Source organism: Schistocerca cancellata, chromosome 12 (assembly GCF_023864275.1).
Source record: "Schistocerca cancellata isolate TAMUIC-IGC-003103 chromosome 12, iqSchCanc2.1, whole genome shotgun sequence".
NCBI classification, from domain to species: Eukaryota; Metazoa; Arthropoda; class Insecta; order Orthoptera; family Acrididae; genus Schistocerca; species Schistocerca cancellata.
The window spans coordinates 21,792,630-21,815,835 of NC_064637.1; positions in this window are offsets into that span (position 1 = coordinate 21,792,630).

Sequence of the window (23,206 nt, forward strand, 5' to 3'; positions counted from 1 at the left end):
TATCAAGAAAGAACACAAATAATCTACTTATTCACCATCGAAATTCCTGACATTACCTCTAGTTTTCTGGAGTCCATTACTGTAAAACCTAAATAATTTTATTGCTTTCATATATCTGAACTTGTTAATGAAAGAATACACAATCCAAAAATTCCAAATCATCACAGAACATTAGTAGTTTGCGTCTAAAGCAAAGTAACAAAATAAATAAATTAAAATCAATAAATATAAATAAAATTAATAGAAATAATTAATAAATCTTTTGAAGAAGACCACTTTCGAGATGTCCTACACTATGTAGATGTAAAACATTTGTTTGAAAAAGCTGAAGAGTAGAAATGGTAATGCAAGAAATGGTTATTGCACAGTTTCATGATTAACTATGAAATTTAAAGTTTAAGTAACAGATTTACATTTATTAGTTTAATAAGCATATTTTCAACAGGAATTTAAAGTCTGTGTTGAAAATGTTCTCCGCCAACATCCAAGCAAAGTTGTGCACATCGAAGCATGTTAAGGAAAACACTTTTCAGTACTCTTTGAAAAATGTTCGAAATTTCTTCACATATGTCATTTTTTAATGTGTCAAGTGTTCTGGGATTGTTGTGGTAGACTTTAGCCTTTAGAAAACCCCAGAGGTAAAAGCCTCATGGTGACAAGTCGGGAGAGCAGGGTCGCCACAAGCCCTTACTAATGATCCTTTCTTATGTAAAATCAGTATGTATATGAGCTAAGGACATATCCAATGTATGAGAAGTTGCCCCATCTTGCTGGAAACATGCACAACATTTTTCGTTCGGAGTTAACGGAGCAGAAAATTCATCGTAGAGTTGCAGGTAAACATGTGTGTTGACAGTTTCATCATGCACCAATTTTTAAATTGTGTAACAGCTTTTGCAGTATGCTATGGGTATTCTCTGTAGCCCACATTTTTGTTTTGTGAATAAACTTAACCCGACAGATGAAAGCAAGCTTCATCTTTCAAAGAAAGGAGGAACGGATCAAGATGCCCGTTCGCGACATTTCCAGCAACCAATTACAGTAATGTGCGCACTTACCCTTGTCCGCTTCTTTACTCACATGGTAAGGTTTCGTTTTTAAGCCATGAAAGACGCGTTGACATGACCTATGTGATATTCCACATTGCTATGGTAATCGTTATGTTGACTTGTGGGGACTTCTTTCAGTGTGTGCCATCACCTTTGCCACAACTTCAGGTGTATGTACAATTGGTGCCTTATTTCTCTTTGAACTAAGAACACTGACTGTCAAACGCCACTTTCTCACTAGATCCTGAATCGTCAATTTTGCAGGAATATTACATTCAGGAATCTTTTCATGACATGTGTATGAACAACTTAATTGGATTTAGATTGCACATATTCTTTGACAATGAACACACGTTCTTCAATGGAGTAGGACATGACAGTGAAGTAATGGTTTATAAAGACTACTTTCCAGATGAACTACTTACCATAATTATCACCTTAACAATGTGGGTCATTATTATATCAACATTAATTATCCTAGACATAACAATATTTATAGACTTCTTCAAAAATACCGAAACTATAATTCAAGCAATTACCAAGAAATAATAATATCCTTAGAAAAATATATAATAGACCAACATTCAATATTACAATAATAATAATTATTATTTATTTATTTTAGCACTATTAGCAGTAGTTAAAATTACTATTATTAACCAGGGGCCGTTTCGTAAAATAAGATAATTTACTAATGAATAAACCCTTATGATTAAGACATCCTTTAATTAAAATTATTAACAACTCTTTAGTTGATTTACCCGCACCAACAAATATTTAATTTTGATGAAATTTTGGGTCCCTACTAGGATTGTGCTTGGTAATTCATATCGTAACTGGACTATTTTTAGCTATACATTATACATCAAATATTGAAATGGGATTCAGTAGTGTAGTACACATCTGCCAGGACATAAATAACAGTTGAATTATTCGAACTTTACATGCAAATGGAGCATCTATATTTTTATTTGCATTTATTTGCATGTAGGATGAGGAATTTACTATGGATCTTATATATATATATGCACACCTGAATAATGGGTACAGTAATTCTATTCTTAGTTATAGCAACTGTATTTATAGGATACTTTTTACATTGAGGCCAAATATCATTCTGAGGTGCAACAGGAATTACTAATTTATAATCAGCAATTCCATACTTAGGAACAGATTTAATTCAGTGAGTGTGAGGAGGATTTGCTGTTCATAACGCAACATTAAATCGATTCTTTACATTTCATTTTGCATTATCATTTATTATTGCAGCTATGGCAGCAATTCACTTATTCTTCCTCAATCAAACAGGATATAATAACCCATTAGGGCTAAACGGAGATATCGAAAAAATTCCATTTCACCCATACTTCACTTTCAAGGATTCTATCACATCTGAAATAATAACATCGTTATTAATTATATTATGTATAATTAACCCCTAACTTCTAGTAGACCCAGATAATTTTGTACCCGCCAATCCATTAGCAACACCCGTTGACGACATTCAACCAGAATGATATTTCCCATTTGCATATGCAATTCTACAATCAATTCCAAAGAAGTTAGGAGGTGTTCTTGCACTATTCTTATCAATTAGAATCTTAATAATTTTACCATTCTATAACAAAACACCACTCCGAGGTATCCAATTTTATTCTATCTATCAGATCCTATTCTGAATTATAGTAGTTGTTGTATGTTTATTAACATGAATTGGTAAACGACCAGTTGAAGAACCTTATACCATAACAGGACAAAACTTAACGATTATCTACTTTACATACTTCTTAGTTAATGTCCATGTTACAAATGCATGAGATAAGCTAATTAAGGAATAAATAAGTTAATTAGGTTGGGAAAAGCATATGTTTTGAAAACATACAACTAAAAGATTAACTCTTCTATTAACTTTTCTTAAAAAATTACACTAAATAAAATCTTTAAACCAACAAAGAAAATAAAAAATTTAAAGATAAACGTAAAGAACTTATTCAAGCTAAGTATATCAACTTATCATAATGCAACTGTGGTAAAGTACCTCGAACCCAAATAAAACCAAAAGATATAATAGCAAGCTTAATAAAAAATATAAAAGAATAAAAATCACCTCCTAAAAATTTAAAGCTAACAATATTCTTATAAAAAAAAGTGTAGCACACTCAGCTAAATAAATTAAAGTAACACCACCTGCACCATATTCGATATTAAAGCCTGAAACTAACTCAGACTCACCTTCAGCAAAATCAAAAAGGGTACAATTAGTCCTGGTGAAACTACCAATTAAAATAATTAAAGACAATAAAATCGAAGCTAAACTAACTTTATATGAAATTGTTTGAGCAACAGAACGGAGGGAGCCTAATAAAGAACAATTGAATTAGAAGATCATCCAGCAATTATAACAGTATAAACACCTAATCTAGTACACCATAAAAAAACAAAAACAAATAACAAAAAAAACATTTGAGTTAAGTAAGGGAAAACTACTCGAACAGCCAAAGAAATCATTAAATTAAAAACAGGAGAAAATAATAAAGCAAATAATTAGATATAATAGGAATAAGCTGCTCCTTACTTAATAGCATCACTAAAGGGCTGTAGAATCCCTACAAATCCTACTTTATTTGGACCCTTACGAATCAGAATATAACCTAAAACCTTTCAGTCCAACAAAGTTAAAAAAGCAACACTAACTAAAACACAAATAACTAATAAAAGAAAATTTAAAATAAACATAAATAAATCAAAGTATCAATGCTATCTGTAGAAAAATCTACATAAATTAATTCTAAATTGAACACAATAACCTGCCAAAATAGTAAATTAATTAATATTAATAATTATATTTAAAAATATTTTAACCATATGGTCTTTTCGTACTAATACAGATTAATAGTCTTAGGATAGAAACCGACCTGGCTCATGCCTGTCTAAACTCAGATCATGTAAGAATTAAAAGTCGAAGAGACCTAATCACTGGGTTCCTACACCCAAAATTTTTCTTAATCCAGCATCGAGGTCGCAATCTGCTATGTCGATATGAGCTCTCAAAAACAAGTACGCTGTTATCTCTAAGGTAACATAATCTTATGATCATAAATTATGGATCAAAACAACAAACATAGATCAATGATATAATAATGAAGAGTTTATTTATTCTTCATATCACCCCAACAAAACATCATTAAATATAGAAAGACAAAAAAACCATATAAAAGGCAAATGTTAAGCTCTATAGGGCCTTCTCGTCCTAAAGAAGAATTTAACCCTTATGACCCAAAAGTTAAATTCAAAAATTTATTAAGAGACAGTTGATTTCTCGTAAAGTTATTCATTCCAGCCACTAATTAAGAGACAAATGATTATGCTATCTTCACACGGTCAAAATACCAGGACTCTTTAAAAATGCGCTCAGTGAGCAGGCCAGATCTCAAAATATTTTCAAGAGGACATGTTATTGATAAACAGGCGAAAATCCATTTTTCCTAGTTCCTCATAATAAATTTACAAGTTAAAAATTTTATGCAAATAAATATACTAATTCTATCATTATTACAATGATTAAAAATTAAATCAATAATCTTAATAAAAACCTAAAATAGTTATAAAATCAAAATATAAAATAGTGAACTAAAATGTAATCTTAAAGATAGCTTAAAGCTTACTATTATATTTAAAAAAAATAATTTATAGGTTAAAAACTTCAAAGCTTATCCCTTAAAAAATAAATAAGTTAATATTTATAGTGAAAAAATTAAATAAAAACAACTAACTAAAAAAAACTTAAATTATTTCTTAAGAAACGAGATATCTTAGGAAACGATTAACATCTCATTTCTATAAATACTTTAATAAAAATTATGATACATTAACAATAAATTATTTATAAATCAATCCAAATCGAGAAAGTAAAATAAATACTAAAGTTTTGATAAAGCCTGATACAAAACGTACAATAATTAAAATCTACTTTAAAAAATTTAAAATAATATTTTATAAAACATTTACACGGCCAATATACTATAATTTCAAAAATCAATTCTATATAATATACTAAGACAAAACCAACAAAATTATTTATATTAAATAATTAAATGAAAAACAAATTAATATAACAAAATAAGTAATCAAGACATCCTGTTTGGCACAGAAAAATTTTCTGTGTAAGTGAAACACTTTACTAATAAGTTATAACTTGAACCTCTTCCTAGATGCACTTTCCAGTACATCTACTATGTTATGACTTACCTGATCTACATTGAAGCTACTTTAAAATAATCCAAATAGAATAATCAATCATGATAGCGACAGGCGATGTGTAACACCTCAGACCCAATAACACTTAAATTAAATAAATCAAACTACTATCAACTCCACCTTCATCAACAGTATTTTACCATCAAATCCGTTATAAACAAAAATCAATTGCAACCCACCTCCTCTTAACTATAAGCTGCACCTTGACCTGAAATATTTTATAATTATAAATCTTGAGAATTATAACTGTAAAAAGATTCTCTGATAACGGAGATATCCAAACAAATAAATTAAGTAAAGTAAATCGGTATTATCAATCATGGGGTAGGTTCCTCTGAATGGAATGAGAAACTGCCAAATTCTTGGGGTTTAAAGACCTTAACTAATAGTACCCTGTTAAATATAATTAACAATTAAAATAATAGGGTATCTAATCCTAGTTTATTATTTAAATTTCAAAGACTCATAAAAAGAGCGACAAAATAAATTTTAACATTTCACCTTAAAAATTTATATTTTGACCCTAATAATATAAACAACTGTTTAAACGAATAATATTCACTTCTATCAATCATATACCCACGGCCGATGCCACGAATTACGCCAGTACTAAATCAATTGCTATATCAAAAATCACTTGATAATTAAATCAAATTACGGTAAAAAGATCATTTAGTTCAACAGAACTTACATATAATACAAAGAAAAAGTGCATAAAGAAGCAAGAATAAAACCTTTACAAACAAAAAATAAATAAATTTAAAAATTAATCAAAATAGGAAGAAAGAAAAGATACAAATATTTAAAGAAAAAGAATGAAGAAAATTACAAATAATAGCAAAAAAAGAGAAACAGACCCCCTTTCAGGACCACAACAACTTTTCTATTATATATAAATGAAGAAAGATATGGAACACATATACCAATAAATGTATGGTATTCTTTCTTATTTAATATTTCTTTTCACTAATATTAAAGACAGATTCAATAATAGAAAAAAATTATTTGGTACAAGTATGTAAATTAATGTAATATGTTATTAATATAATATTAACTATATTAAGTTAACTTAAATATTAATTAATTAAATAATCTAATTATAGATAATTATGTATTTATTTTATGCTAATTAATATAATTATTAATATTAACATAAGATATTATACTTAATATTATTAATCTTATTTATTACATCCAATTATATTAATATTTAATATTAAGCTATGTTATTATTATATACTTATAATATAATAATTTATTTTAAGGTAGAAAGATAAGTATCTATAATCCCCAGTAAATGTATTAAAACAATCACTTAATAATAATAAAATAAACTCATAGGTATTTGCATATAATTAGATGTAATATATTTATTTAAATTATTTATTTTGTATATATTTATATATACTACACAAACTAAATATGCCTAAATCGAAACAAATTAATTCAAAATAGGCAAATCAATACACAACCTAATTTCTAAAAAAAAACTTTTAATTTATATATTAAATGAATGAAGTGCCTGATTACAGGGTTATCTTGATATGGTAAAATAAGTAAATAAGCATTTCCTTCATTAAACAAATTACAAAAGTAAACTACCTCCTTTAGTATCAAAAACTAACATGCATCATACACCTTAATTTAAAAAGGTAAGCAAATCAAGCTAATGGGTTCATACCCATTTACAGAGGTATCAATCCTCTCCTTTTTAATGACCAACAACTCTACAAAACTTCACTTCCTATCAACATTAATGATAGGAACGATTCTGTCCATTTAACCAAATTTCCGTTTTGGGGTTTGAATGGGACTTGAGATCAACTTACTTGCATTTATTCCACTTATAACGAGAAATAAAAATATAATGATAAGTGAATCATCAATTAAATATTTTATTGTCCAAGCAATAGATCTGACAATACTATTATTTTCAATTTTGTTGATTCAAATAAAGTACCCAGGAGGATGGGAAACAGAATTTATCCCCTCAAAAACAATCAGATCTAGATTATTATTAAAGACTTGAGCTGCACCCTTTCATTTCTGATTTCGAGAAGTCATAGGCGCTTCAAGCTGAACTAACTGTTTAACATTAATAACATGACAAAAAATTGCCCCAATAATGGTACTATCACATTGTATTCAACTAAGAACCTTTATTTGAACCATTATCATTTTAAGAATTGTTATTGCGGCAATAGGAGGTTTAAATCAAACATCTTTACGACAACTTCTAGCATACTCTTCAATTAGACATTTAGATCAAATAATCAGATCCTTAACAGTCATAGAAAACATCTGGGAACTATACTTTCTTATTTATTCTCTACTAAGACTAATCAAAGTCTTATTATTGAAGCAAATAAATTTATTGTTTATAAATAAGATTTATTCAGCTAGAAACATAAAAACTGAAATTAAATTCATAATATTTTATCCCTACTACCTCTAGGTGGTTTACCACCATTTCTTGGATCCCTATCAAAATGAATTGTAATACAATCATTAATAGAAAAGAACATAACAACCATTATAACTATTATAGTTGTATTAACTACAATTACACTTTATTATTACATACATATTAGATTCTCGGCTCTAATTATGTCATATACCGAAAATTCAGGATCTCCAAAGATAAAGTCTCAAAAATAGAGAATTATTCTTCCTATATCCATAATAGCTTCAACAATAGGATTGATTTCAACATCAACCCTAATCTCATTGTACTAAGGAATTAAGTTTATCAAACTAATAACCTTCAAAGTTATAATTAAAAGAATAATCTTTTAGGCCTTAGTAAAACTTAAAACCTCTAGAATTGCAGACTAGAATCATATTTGAATATAAGACCAGAGTATGGTTACAGTGCAAATGTCTCATAAGTAGATTTACAGTCTACCATCTAAAATTCAGCCATCTTACTGCAAAAATGATTATTCTCAACAAACCATAAGGACATTGGTACTTTATACTTTCTATTTGGAGCATGAGCAGGTATAGTAGGAACATCAATAACAATACTTATTCGTGCTGAACTAAGTCAACCAGGATCTCTAATTAGAGATGATCAGGTTTATAATGTTAATATTACAGCCCTTGCATTTGTAATAATTTTCTTCATAGCATTGCCTATTGTAATTTGTGGATTTGGTAATTGACTTGTACCATTAATAATTGGTGCACCAGCTATAGCATTCCCACGAATAAATAATATAAGCTTTTGATTAATACCTCCCCCATTAACCCCCCTTTTTACATCTTCTGTAGTAGATAACGGTGCTGGTACAGGATGAAAAGTTTACCACCTCTAGCAGGAGCTGTTGCACACAGGGGTGCATCTGTAGATCTAGCCACTTTTTCACTACACTTAGCAGGTGTATCATCAATTCTTGGCGCAGTAAACTTTATTACAACATCTATTAACATACGATCAGAAAGTATAACTTTAGACCAAACACCTTTATTTGTTTGGTCTGTAGCTATTACAGCCCTTCTTCTTTCACTTCCAGTTTTTGCAGGAGCTATTACTATATTATTAACAGACCGAAACCTAAATACATCATTCTTTGACCCTGTGGGAGGAGGAGATACGATTCTATATCAACACCTATTCTGATTCTTTTGGCACCCAGAAGTTTACATTCTAATTGAATCATTTGGAATGTTAGGTATAATCTATGCCATGTTATCAATTGGATTAATAGGATTTATTGTATGAGCACACCATATATTTACAGAAGGAATGGATGTTTACACACGAGCATACTTCACATCAGCAACAATAATTATTGCTGTACCTACAGGAATTATGGTATGCAGATGATTAGCTACATTGTATGGGACTAAATTCAAGTTTAATCCACCATTATTATGAGCTCTAGGGTTTATTTTCCTATTTACAATTGGTGGACTAACAGGGTTAGTACTAGCAAACTCATCACTTGACATTGTATTACATGGCACATATTATGTAGTAGCCCACTTCCATTATGTCCTATTTATAGGAGCAGTATTCGATGATACCCACTATTTACAGGATTAACTACAAACAATACATGATTAAAAAGTCAGTTCACAATTTTATTTATTGGAGTAAACTTAACATTCTTGCCTCAACACTTCTTCGGATTAGCAGGAATACCACGACAATATTCGCACTACCCAGATGCTTATACATCATGAAATGTAGTATCAAGAATTGGATCTACAATTTCTATTGCAGGAATTATTATATTCATTGTAATTATATGAGAAAGAATGATTACAAACCGAGCAAATATATTTAGAGGTAATATAAGAAGATCAACGAATGACTACAAAATAACCCACCTGCAGAACATAGTTACTCAGAATTACCATTAATCTCTAGATTCTAATATGGCAGATTAGTGCAGTAGATTGAAGCTCTACAAATAAAGGTTTGACCTTTCATTATAAAAAGCATTAATGGCAACATGATCGAATTAATCCCTTCAAGATGGAGCTTCACCATTAATGGAGCAACTATCATTCTTCCATGATCATACTATGGTCGTATTGTTATTAATTACAGTAATTCTAGGTTATGCCCTAAGTTATATGGTATTTATTGCCTATAAAAACCGAAACATACTTCATGGACATTTAATTGAAACCATCTGAACAGCATTACCAGTAATTACCCTAATTTTTATTGCTCTCCCATCACTACGACTCCTTTATTTACTTGATGATTCAGTAGATGCAATAATCACATTCAAAATAATTGGACGACAGTGGTACTGAAGAAATGAATATTCAGACGTTATAGATGTAGAATTCGACACCTACATAAGAACAAGATCAAGATTTAGAGAACGACGGCTTTCGACATTTACATGTAGATAACCGAACCATTCTGCCAATAAATACAGAAGTATGAGCATTAAGAAGAGCATCAGACGTTCTTCACTCATGAGCAGTACCTGCTTTAGGGGTTAAAACTGATGCCACACCAGGTCGACTAAATCAAGGAACATTTACATTAAACCGACCTGGACAATTTTTCGGCCAATGCTCAGAAATTTGTGGAGCAAATCACAGATTTATACCAACTGTAATTCAAAGAACTTCAGTAAATTTATTTATCAATGATTATCTAAGGAGTTAGTTGAAATGTATAACATTAGAGTGTCAATCTAAAATAACTAAACAATTAGTACACCTTGAAATATCAGATGACTGAAAGTAAGTAATGGACTCTTAAATCAAACAATAGTAAATTAACTACTACTTCTGATGGGGAAATTTAATCTAAATCCCTCAAATATCTCCTCTCATATGATTCTCCCTATTCATTATATTTTCAGTTACCTTATTCCTACTCAATCAAATAAACTTTTTCTCATTTAAACCTAACCTCAGTAAAAGAGCAGAAGAATTAAGATAAAAAAATAAATTGAAAATGATAACAAATTTATTCTCAACATTTGATCCACCAACTAATATCTTCAACTTGTCATTAAATTGAACTAGAACATTCTTAGGACTATTATTAATCCCATCAAAGTTCTCACTTACACCATCAAGGATTAATATTATCTGAAATAAATAAAACTTAGCTTCACACAACAATTTTAAAACATTACTAGGACCAAAATTATTTAATTGAACAACATTCATCTTCATCTCAATCTTTATTATAATATTTAATAATTTTATAGGACTATTCCCTTACATTTTTACTAGAACAAGCCATTTAGCATTAACATTTGCAATCGCTCTGCCTATATGATTAAGATTTATATTATTTGGATGAATTAATAAATTTAATTTCACTACTAATTATTGGACAAATACTTCTATTAATTCTAGAATCAGCAGTAGCTATAATTCAAGCTTATGTTTTCTCAATTTTAAGAACTTTATATTCTAGAGAAGTATACTAAACCTATGTCAACAACTCCCTCAAATCAGCCATTCCTTGACCACTAACAGGAGCAATTGGAGCAATAGTCCTAGTATCAGGATTAAAAAATGATTCCACCTATTTAACATTAATTTATTTATAATTGGATTTGGAATTACCTTATTAACTATAATTCGATGGTGATGAGATGTAGTACGGGAAGGAACCTATCAAGGATTACATACAGGATTTGTATCAACTGGATTAAGATGAGATATAATTCTATTTATTGCATCAGAAATGTTGTTCTTTGTATCATTCTTCTGAGCCTTCTTTAGAAGAACACTAGCACTAACAATTGATCTGGGAATATTATGACCCCCAATAGGAATTCAACCTTTTAATCCTATACAAATTCCATTACTTAATACAGCTATTTTTAGCCTCAGGAGTAACCGTAACATGAGCACATCACAGTTTAATAGAATCTAACCACACTCAAGCATTACAAGGATTATTTTTCACATTACTATTAGGACTATATTTCACAATACTTCAAGCATATGAGTATTGAGATGCACCTTTCACTATTGCAGACGCAGTATATGGATCAACATTCTTCATTGCAACAGGGTTCCACGTAATTATTGGAACAATCTTCTTAACAACATGTCTACTTCGACACTCAATAAAGCAATTCTCACCAAGACACCACTTTGGATTTGAAACAGCAACATGATATTGACACTTTGTAGATATAATATGATTATTCTTATATATTTCTATTTATTGAGGAGGTAGATAATTGTTTTTCTAGTTTAAATAGTACATTTGACTTCCAATCAGAAAGCTTGATATAAATCAAGAAAAGCAATCTTAATCCTATCTACAAGAGTTTTTATTAGATTTATTATTCCAATAATTGTTATAATCCTTGCAACAACGTTATCCAAAAAATTAATCTATGACCAGGAAAAAAAAAATCAACATTCGAGTCTGGGTTTGATCCAAAAAGATCAGCACGAATACCATTCTCCCTTCGATTCTTCTTAATTGCAGTAATTTTTCTAATCTTTCATGTAGAAATTGGATTAATTCTACCAATTGTAATTATTTTCAAAACTTCAGACATTATAATGTGAACAGTATCAACAATATTTTTTATTTTACTCCTATTAGGCGGACTATACCACGAATTATATCAAGGAGACTTACAATGAGCAGAATAAAGGGTTGTAGTTAACTATAATATTTGGGTTGCTTAAAAAAGTATTGATATAATCAACCAACCTAAAGTAGAATAATAAGCAAAATATTGTAGTCAGTTTCGACCTGAAAAATTGGTAAATAATATGGCCTTATCCTTATTAATTGAAGCCAAAAAGAGGCGTATTACTGTTAATAACTATTAAGTTCCAATTAAGGAAATGTATAGCCAATATGAAAGCTGCTAACTTATATTAGCGGTTAATCTCCATTAACATTTCTAAAATTTATATAGTATAAACAAAACATTACATTTTCACTGTAAAAATAATATATTCATATTTATAAATACCTAAAAGTAAATATACTTCCTTAACATCTTCAGTGTCATGCTCTAATTATAAGCTATTTAAGTATAAGAAAAGTAACATCACTAAAATAAACATTCAAAAAATAAATAGTTAAAGCATTAACCTTAAAGTTAGAATCATATCAACCCTGGATATAACCAATTAAATAAACAAATAATCTATATAAACCCTGACCACCAAATAACACACCTCAACCATAGTCACATGATTTTGATGAATAATAACGCAACTTTAAAGGAAAAAATCTAACAAACTTAGTTGAAAGGAAATGTATAAATCATATAGAACCAGCAAATCTAACAAAAGAAAGCATACTTAAAGAAAATAAATTATGAGAAAAATCAAACTTAGACATAAGATAACCTAAATAAGCACCTAAAACAACAACTGTAATCGTCAAAAACTTTATATAATAAGGCAAAGCATTCACATGAGGAATATTAACCAGGATAAAAGACTACCACCAAAAACAGCAACAAATAATAAACCAAGCTTACCAAATGAAATATAATAACTCTCATCATCAAAAGAAAATCTAGAATAATAATTATTATCCCGAGATATTGAATAACAAAGAAAACGAAAAGAATAAGAAGCAGTTAAACCAGTAGAAAAAAATTAAACAATTAATTCATCTTAAACAAACCAAAAGACATGAAGTCCTTTGAATAAAATCCTGAAAAAAGGTATACCACACAAAGACAAACTAGAAACATTAAAACAAACCTAAGTTAAAGGCATAAAATTAACAATTGAGCCCATAAAACAAATATCCTTAGAATCCTTTAAATTATGAACTATAGAACCTGCGCACATCAATAATAATGACTTAAACAAAGCATGAGCCAATAAATAAAAGAACGCAATTTTTGGATAAGCTATACCCAAAATTCTTATTATTAAACAAAATTGCCTTAAAGTAGAAAGACCAATAATTATCTTTAAATCAAATTCAAAATTAGCACCCAATCCAGCCAAAAATGTAGTTACACATCCAATTAAAAGTAAAAATAAACCACAATTATAAGTATCTAATATTGGTCTAAAACGAATAAATAAATAAACTCCAGCAGTAACAAGAGTAGAAGAATGGAATGAAACAGAAACAGGAGTAGGAGCAGCCATAGCAGCAGGAAGTCAAGAAGAAAAAGTAATTGCAGCTTTTTCAGTTATAGACACCAAAACAATTAATATAGTAATAAGCTTTATTTCAAAAAATTAGAAATAAAATCATAATAATAAATATAATTTCAACCCCCAAAAATTTAATACTCAAGAAATAGAAACTAAAATAGCAACATGACCAATACGATTAGAAAGAGCAGTTAATATACCAGCACTATTAAGATTTTACATTTTGATAATAAATAACTAAACAATAAGAAACCAAACCTAAACCATCTCATCCTAACAAAATTCTAATAAAATTAGGACTAATAATTAAAAACCATATAGAAAGAATAAATATTGAAACAATATTAATAAAACAATTTATATTTTTTATCCTCCTGACATATAACCCTCTCCATAGTAAATCACCAAAGAAGAAATATACATAACAAAAGACTTAAAAATAAGAGATATTCAATCCAAAATTATAGTTATAACAACTATAGAGCCATTCAAAAAGTTCTCATTCAACACAAACTCTACAATCAATTATTAAATAATAAATCCCTAAAATAAAAATTACAGTTCTCAAAAAAAAAAAAAAAAATCTCAAAGAACGAACAGAAAATAAATTCATGTACTAAGATGAAAAACTTCTAATCATTGATTCCACAAAACAATATCTTAAATAAAAAGGCTTAAGCTATTTATACAAAGAAATACTCACCTGTCAAACAAAGAATATTTCAAGGCAATCAATGAAAAAGTAAAAGATGAAAATAGCCAAGAGAACAAGTATAAACACGGAAATAATAATTTCCATGCTAAGAATAAGAATATATATACAAAGTATAAACAGCTCTAGAAAAAGATAAAAAGATTAAAACAAAAAATCTAAAAGAAAACAAGACAAAATTCTATTTAATAATCTAAGTTCACCTACCAAATTCAATGATGGAGGAGCAGCTATATTGGATGATAATATTACATAAATGAAACAATCCAGAAGAACATAAACCATGACCAACCAGTAAAGAAAGTGAACCTATACAACCCCATCAATTTATAGTTATCAATCCACCAATAATCATTCTTATATGAGCACCAGAAGAATATGCAATTGGATAATTCAAATCAACCTGACGAAAACAAATAAATCTAACCAGAAAAATCCTAAAGACAATCAAAAGTAATTAAACTTTAAACCAAAATAAGAAATAACCTTCATAACATGAAAAATTCCATAACTTTAATAAAACACCAGCAAGAATTATTCTACCTGAAATAGGAGCCTCTACATGAGCCTTAGGAAGTCATAAATGAACAAAAATATTGGCGTCTTAACTAAAAAGGCCAGAATTATAAACACACAAAATATAAAATAATAAGAACCAAAATCAACCAATAAAGGGAAATACAAAGTGTTAGAAAAATCATAAACCTTCAATAAAACCAACAATTAAGACAATCTAGCAACGAAAGTATAAAAAATTAAATAAACACCAGCCTGCAAATGGTCAGGTTGATAAGCTCAACCTAAAATCAAAAGCAAAGTAGGAACTAATCTAGCTTAAAAATATATAAAAAGAAAGAAGACATAATCTAGCAAATGAACAATAGAGCATAATTATTAAAATTAAAACCATAAAAACAAAAAAATTAGAATGATAAGAACTTAAAATAAACTGAACCTCTATCAGCAATTATTAAAGAGCAAACTCAACAAAATTAAACTAAAAGAAAAATAATCAATACCAAAATTATTTGTAATTATATTTAAATCAGCATATGAATATACACAAATTATAAAAACAAAACTCGACAAAAACATTAAAGAATGAACCAAGCACCAACAATTATTTAATAAACAAAGAGGGATCAAGAAATAGTTATAAATAAATAATTAAGCATAAAGATAAACCAAAAGAATTAAAAAATCGTTACCATGAGACCGAATTATTGAAACCGAAATAGAAAGAAACAAAGCACCTTCACAAATATAAAAAACTAAAAAAATTACAGAAAAGAAATAAACGTAATCTAATTCAATAAGAAAAACAATAATTAATATAAATAAAGAAAGAACAATATACTCCAATCTCAGAAGAACCATTAACAAATGCTTACGTTTAGAAGAAAAAACATTTACACCACAAAGAAGGTAAAACAGAGAAATAAACAATAGTTTTAATGGTAAAAAAAACCAGTCTTGTAAACCGGAAATAAGTCTAGCCTTCACTTTTAAAACTTTGGAGGTAGAAAGCTTCCATCGTCAGTCCCCAAAACCGATATTTTTAAATAAACTAAACCCTGAAATGATTAAAATAATAATTATATCACTATCAAATGTAATAAATATTAATTTTATTAAATTAAGACTCCCAATATCAATAATACTTTTCATTATCCTTCAAACTTTCTTAGTTGGATTAATAACAGGAACAATAGTGGAAAGCTTTTGACTATCATATATTTTATTCTTAACATTTCTTGGTGGGATATTAATTCTATTTCCTTATATTACAATAATTGCATCAAACGAAATATTTCAACCTAAATCAATTATCATAATTATCACCTTAACAATATGGGACTTTATTATATCAACATTAATTATCCTAGACATAATATTTATAGACTTCTTCAAAAATACCGAACTATAAATATTGATAATTCAATCAATTACCAAGAAATAACAATATCGTTAGAAAAATTATATAATAGACCAACAAGCATTTATACAATAATAAAAATATATTATTTATTTTTAGCACTATATGCAGTAGTTAAAATTACTAATATTAACTAGGGGCCTATTCGTAAAATAAGATAATTTACTAATGAATAAACCCTTACAATTAAGACATCCTTTAATTAAAAGTATTAACAACTCCGTAGTTGATTTACCTGCACCAACGAATATTTCATTTTAATGAAATTTTGGGTTCCTACTAGGATTGTGTTTGGTAATTCAAATCGTAACTGGACTATTTTTAGCTATACATTATATATCAAATATTGAAATAGCATTCAGTAGTGTAGTACACATCTGCTGGGACGTAAATAACGGTTGAATTATTCGAACTTTACATGCAAATGGAGCATCTATATTTTTTATTTGCATGTAGGACGAGTAATTTACTATCGATCTTATATATATATACACACACACACACACACCTGGACAATTGATACAGTAATTGTATTCTGTTGAGTGGTACTTAAGATAAGTAAATAAATTAGTGAAATCAAAGTGAAGCAGAAATTATAAAATAAATGAAAAACTTAGTTTAGTTTAGAAGAATTACACACTGGCAAACAGCGGGCAGAACAGCAGAGCAGAAAGAGACAATGACCGTGAAGTCAGCAAGTTCAGAAGAAGCCATCGCCCTCCCCACATAAGCAGACACTGCCGATTCAGCTGTCAGCCTTCCCCCACCGCGCCACTCCGCTGGCTGACGCACAACACACGCGGCCACTTAGAGAAGAGAAACACTGGGACGCCACATCCAAGGTATCACCATCCGATGCACGACTTCGCTCGCAATAATTAAACGGGCTGCCTCGCACTGCGCATCTCCAGTCAACTGGGCGAGATGGCGACACGAGATACACACTGCCACGCGTAATCAGACGCCGCCGCCGCCACTGCCACAGCATAAGGCTTCGCAAACGACACAGCTGCCGTTCTCCGAGCCAGAACATCGAGTAAGGAAACAGTTGTACAAATCTTCAATAAAAGTTATCTTATGTAAAAATACTGTTTCATTCTACCTCATACCCGAGCCAAGGAAGAACCCACCCTGCCCACATGTTGTTAAGAGAGAAAAAGTAATTAATTTAGTATTTTCACCCTGACAGAATGCTTTAGAATCAAATGCCCTTTGCAGTAATGCTCATCCTGGCAATTGACTAGCATCAAAATGGAAAACCCAGTTACATTTAGTGACAGAAGTGTTACAATTCAGAGTTATAGCAACTGCATTTATAGAATACGTTTTACCTAGAGGCGAAATATCATTCTGAGGTGCAACAGTAATTACTAATTTATAATCAGCAATTTCATACTTAGGAACAGATTTAATTCAATGAGTGAGAGGAGAATTTGCTGTTGGTAACGCAACATTAAATCGATTCTTTACATTTCATTTTGTATTATCATTTATTATTGCATCTATGGCAGCAATTCACTTATTCTTCCTCGATAAAACAGGATCTAATAACCCATTAGGGCTAAACGGAGATATCAAAAAAATTCCATTTCACCCATACTTCACTTTCAAGGATTCTATCACATCTGAAATAATAACATCGTTATTAATTATATTATGTTTAATTAACCCCTAAATTCTAGGAGACCCAGATAATTTTGTACCCACCAATCCATTAGCAACACCAGAATGATATTTCCCATTTGCATATGCAATTCTACGATCAATTCCTAAGAAGTTAGGAGGTGTTATTGCACTATTCTTATCAATTAGAATCTTAATAATTTTACCATTCTATAACAAAACACCATTCCGAGTATCCAATTTTATTATATCAATCAGATCCTGTTCTGAATTAGAGCAGTTGTTGTATGTTTATTAACATGAATTGGTAAACGACCAGTTGAAGAACCTTATATCATAACAGGACAAATCTTAACAATTATCTACATTACAAACTTCTTAATTAATGTCCATGTTGCAAATGCATGAGATAAGCTAATTAACTAATAAATATGTTAATTATCTTAGGAAAAGCATACGTTTTGAAAACATAAAACTAGAAGTTTAACTCTTCTATTAACTTTTCTTAAAAAATTTCACTAATAAATGAGCTAAATAAAATCTAAACCAACAAAGAAAATAAAAAAAAATTAAAGATAAATGTAAAAAACTTTTTCAAGCTAAGTATATCAACTTTTCATAACGGAACCATGATAAAGTACCTCTAACCCAAATAAAACCAAAAGATATAATAGCAAGGTTAATAAAAAATATAAAAGAATAAAAATCACCTCCTAAAGAAATTAAAGCTAACAGTATTCTTATAAAACCCATTCTAGTATACTGAGCTAAAAAAATTAAAGTAAAACCACCTGCACCATATTTGATATTAAAGCCTGAAACTAACTCAGAGTCACCTTCAGAAAAATCAAAAGGGGTACGATTAGTCTCTGCCAAACAAGAAGCAAAACAAGCTAAAACTAAGAGAAAAGAAATAATAATAAATTGCTGCTGTTTGAAGGTAGCAAAGAGACTGACAAGCTAGTAATGCTACTCACACGTCGTAGTCCAGTTTGGGCCGGTATTATGTGCACCACTCTGTATATTCAAAAATGTACACCCTATTCCTGTCCTAATTTTTGTGACATTTATGTAATAAAGAAATTAAAATCGTCAGAAAGTTTTCGAGATTTTTGCTAAAAACACTTCGCTATTATGTACGATATACATTAAAAATGTGTACTCTATCTGAACTTTCATACGAGTATTGTGTAAACATCTGAAGTAAATAGGTCAAGAAACATTCAAGATTTTTGGTAACAGTGTCAAACTGCAACTTGCCTCTATACATGCATCAAAAAAAGGTTTTGCATTCCCGCTTCCCCAAACTCCTGCAGACGTTGACTGTGGATTTTGTATCACAGACATAGTCCCTTTCACCGTTCTGAGATGTCACTATACCCGCCCAAAGATGTAAACTACTCTGCATGAGTAGTACCTATTAGACAAAGGGGGTCCGACAGCCGATCAGTTCCTGTCATTCCACCAGGAAGGAGGTACACGGCTCATGTTGTCTGTAGTTTAACCATGCCTGTACGGTCAATACCGCGGTTCGATCGCGTCCGCGTCCTTACTTTGTGCCAGAAAAGGCTCTCAACAAGGGAAGTGTCCAGGCGTCTCGGAGTGAACCAAACCGATGTTGTTCAGATGTGGAGGAGATAGAGAGAGACAGGAACTGTCGATGACATAACTCGCTGCATCTGTTGCAGTGGATGACCGCTACCTGTAGTGTCAGTGTCGTCGTAACTGCTGTCTGCTTCACGTCTGCTGTGCAGCGAGCTACCTTAATTTAAGTATTAACTGTATTTTCTTACTTGTCACTTCTTCTTCCGTGTGTATTTGCTTTTAGGAAGCTTTAATTTTTGAGTGCTCTTAATAGTGTTCCATAGATTTCGTGTTTGTTTTGAATACAGTAAGAGAGAGTCCCTGTAGTCAACCATAGTGCCAGTAGTGCTAGAGTTTGTTTTCAATACAGTCCAGAGACAGGTAGTGCTATTTTCATTGTTTTCTACAAGAAGTGGCTAGCGACCACAGTTTAGTGAATAAGCAGCCGCCTTTAGTGAATTAGCAGTCTAGTTAAAGGTTCATTAACTCCCTTCAGTAAATTGTTTCCTTAGGATGGATAGGATGTGCGACTGCTGTGTATGGACGCAGGAGGAGCTGGCCACTGTTCGCGAACAGCTGAGCGTGTTGATGGCCGCGGTCAGCCGTCTTCAGGCTGCTGCCTCGGAGTGTAGCGGCAGTGGGGAGTCTGGTGCGTCGCAAGGTACACCCCAGGTGTTACATGCTTCACCCACTGTCCCTGCTGTCGAGACATCTTCGCGGGTACCGGGCGCGGTTGGGCCACCCTCTCCCCAAGGGGAGTGGCGGGTTCAGCGGCGTTCGCGGCGCACGAGGCGGAAGGTCAATGTGGAGGCTGGCCGTGTGGCATCGCCCGCTCTGCCTGTGAGGGGACATGTGGCTGCTCCTTCAGCAAGGTCCGAGCAGGCACACGGGGGGAGGGGTTTATTAGTTATTGGGAGCTCCAACGTTAGGCGGGTGATGGAGCCCCTTAGGGAAATAGCGAGAAGGTCGGGGAAGAAGGCCAGTGTTCACTCTGTCTGCTTGCCGGGGGGTCTCATCCGAGATGTGGAGGAGGCCCTACCGGCGGCGATAGAGAGCACTGGGTGCACCCGACTGCAAATTGTTGCTCATGTCGGCACCAATGACTCCTGCTGTCTGGGTTCAGAGGTCATCCTCAGTTCGTACAGGCGGTTGGCGGAATTGGTGAAGGCGGAAAGCCTCGCTCGCGGGGTGGAATCAGAGCTAACTATTTGTAGTATCGTTCCCAGAACCGATCGCGGTCCTCTGGTTTGGAGCCGAGTGGAAGGCTTAAACCAGAGGCTCAGACGATTCTGCGGAGATCTGGGGTGCAAATTTCTCGACCTCTGCTATCGGGTGGAGAAATGTAGGGTCCCCTTGAATAGGTCAGGCGTGCACTACACGCCGGAAGCGGCTACAAGGGTAGCGGAGTACGTGTGGAGTGCACATGGGGGTTTTTTAGGTTAGAGAATCCCCTCCCTAGGCCCGACAAGACGCCTCCTGAGACGCGGCAAGATAGGAGTAGGCAAAATGCAACAGGGAATAACAATATTAATGTGCTAATAGTAAACTGCAGGAGCGTCTATAGAAAGGTCCCAGAACTGCTCTCATTAATAAACGATCACAACGCCCATATAGTACTAGGGACAGAAAGTTGGCTGAAACCAGACGTAAACAGTAATGAAATCCTAAACTCATATTGGAATGTATACCGCAGAGACAGGCTGAACAGTGAAGGGGGAGGCGTGTTTATAGCGGTAAGAAGTGCAATAGTATCGAAGGAAATTGACGGAGATCCGAAATGTGAAATGATTTGGGTGAAGGTCGCGGTTAAAGCAGGCTCAGACATGGTAATTGGATGTCTCTATAGGCCCCCTGGCTCAGCAGCTGTTGTGGCTGAGCACCTGAAGGATAATTTGGAAAATATTTCGAGTAGATTTCCCCACCATGTTATAGTTCTGGGTGGAGATTTTAATTTGCCCGATATAGACTGGGAGACTCAGACGTTCATAATGGGTGGCAGGGACAAAGAATCCAGTGAAATTTTTTTAAGTGCTTTATCTGAAAACTACCTTGAGCAGTTAAACAGAGAACCGACTCGTGGCGATAACATATTAGACCTTCTGGTGACAAACAGACCCGAACTATTTGAAAAAGTTAACGCAGAACAGGGAATCAGTGATCATAAAGCGGTTACGGCATCGATGATTTCAGCCGTAAATAGGAATATTAAAAAGGGTAGGGAGATTTTTCTGTTTAGAAAAAGTGACAAAAAGCAGATTTCAGAGTACCTGTTGGCTCAACACAAAAGTTTTGTCTCAAGTACTGATAGTGTTGAGGATCAATGGACAAAGTTCAAAACCATCGTACAATATGCGTTAGATGAGTATGTGCCAAGCAAGATCGTAAGAGATGGAAAAGAGCCACCGTGGTTCAACAACCGAGTTAGAAAACTGCTGCGGAAGCAAAGGGAACTTCACAGCAAACATAAACATAGCCAAAGCCTTGCAGACAAACAAAAATTACGCGAAGCGAAATGTAGTGTGAGGAGGGCTATGTGAGAGGCGTTCAATGAATTCGAAAGTAAAGTTCTATGTACTGACTTGGCAGAAAATCCTAAGAAATTTTACTCTTATGTCAAAGTGGTAGGTGGATCAAAATAAAACGTCCAGACACTCTGTGACCAAAATGGTACTGAAACAGAGGATGACAGACCAAAGGCCGAAATACTAAATGTCTTTTTCCAAAGCTGTTTCACAGAGGAAGACTGCACTGTAGTTCCTTCTGTACATTGTCACACAGATGACAAAATGGTAGATATTGAAATAGACGACAGAGGGATAGAGAAACAATTAAAATCGCTCAAAAGAGGAAAGGCCTCTGGACCTGATGGGATACCAGTTCAATTTTACACAGAGTACGCGAAGGAACTTGCCCCCCTTCTTGCAGCGGTGTACCGTAGGTCTCTAGAAGAGCGTAGCGTTCCAAAGGATTGGAAAAGGGCACAGGTCATCCCCGTTTTCAAGAAGGGACGTCGAACAGATGTGCAGAACTATAGACCTATATCTCTAACGTCGATCAGTTGTAGAATTTTGGAACACGTATTGTGTTCGAGTATAATGACTTTTCTGGAGACTAGAAATCTACTCTGTAGGAATCAGCATGGGTTTCGAAAAAGACGGTCATGTGAAACCCAGCTCGCGCTATTCGTCCACGAGACTCAGAGGGCCATAGACACGGGTTCCCAGGTAGATGCCGTGTTTCTTGACTTCCGCAAGGCGTTCGATACAGTTCCCCACAGTCGTTTATTGAACAAAGTAAGAGCATATGGACTATCAGACCAATTGTGTGATTGGATTGAGGAGTTCCTAGATAACAGGACGCAGCATGTTATTCTCAATGGAGAGAAGTCTTCCGAAGTAAGAGTAATTTCAGGTGTGCCGCAGGGGAGTGTCATAGGACCGTTGCTGTTCGCAATATACATAA